This window comes from Orycteropus afer, unplaced genomic scaffold, assembly GCF_000298275.1.
Source record: "Orycteropus afer afer isolate SDZICR_OR568_19922 unplaced genomic scaffold, OryAfe1.0 scaffold00398, whole genome shotgun sequence".
Lineage (NCBI taxonomy): Eukaryota > Metazoa > Chordata > Mammalia > Tubulidentata > Orycteropodidae > Orycteropus > Orycteropus afer.
The window spans coordinates 765,224-766,341 of record NW_006921985.1 but is presented as its reverse complement, the minus strand read 5'-3'; positions in this window follow the sequence as shown (position 1 = coordinate 766,341).

Sequence of the window (1,118 nt, the reverse complement as noted above, 5' to 3'; positions counted from 1 at the left end):
TTTTACAAATTCTCTTAATTTTCATTTATCTGGAAATATTCTAATTTCACCATAATATTTAAGGTACAGGTTTGCTGGATATATAATTCTTGGTTGTTTGTTTGTTTTTTTCCTTTCAAGATTTTATGTATGTTATCCCATTGCCTTCTTGCCTGCATGGTTTCTACTGAGAAATCAGAGCTTGGTTTCATTGGTTGCACTTTATAGGTATCATTTCATTTTTCCTGAGCTGCTTAGAAGTTCCTTTCTTTGACCTTGGTTTTGAAAAGTTTGATTATGATATGTCTTGGTGACTTTCTTGTTTGGTTTATTCTGTATGGAGTTTGCTGTGTTTCTTGGATGGATATCTTTTCATCTTTCATGGCATTAGGGAAGTTTGCTGCTAGTAAGTCATTGACAATATTCTCTCTTCTCTCTCTCCTTCCCTCTTCCTGTTCTGGGATGCCAATCACACACAGATTATTTCTCTTGAAATTCTCGCTTAGGATTTCCTCACTTTTCATCATTCTTTTTTTCTGATTTTTTTCCTAATACAATCTGTGTCAAGGGATTCATCCTCTAGTTGGCTAATCTGTACCTCGGTCACTTGGAATCTACTCTTTTGTCCTTCTGTTTTCTGTTTCTGCAATTTTAGTGTTAATCTTTTGGATTAACTAATCCAATTGCTGTTTTTGTATGATTTCTAGTTGCCTATTCATTTTGTCATTTTGCTTTTGTATTATTTTCCTGAATTCTTCTAGGGTATTGTCTATCGTTTCCTTGATTTTGTTTGTGGTTTCCTTCAACTCTTGGAAGGCTCTATATAGATATCTTTTTAAATCCTTATCAAGTAGTCATATTATCTATTTTCCTGTGGGGAGATTTCTTAGGTCTTCATTTTGGTCACAATCTTCTCCTGTTTCTTTGTTGGAATTAAAGTTGTCTGTTGTCTCCAAGGCATTTTGGAGTTAATGTGTTTATTTGTTGATTATGTATTGGTTTGTTTCACCCTGATTTTTTGTTTTGCTTTGTTCCAATATATTCTGGCAGATGGGGGTAGGCATGCTTCTTTGGTTGCTAGGTTGGCAGCACTGGGGCCCTCCTCACCTGTCTCTGGGTAGGTGGAATAACTGGTGGCA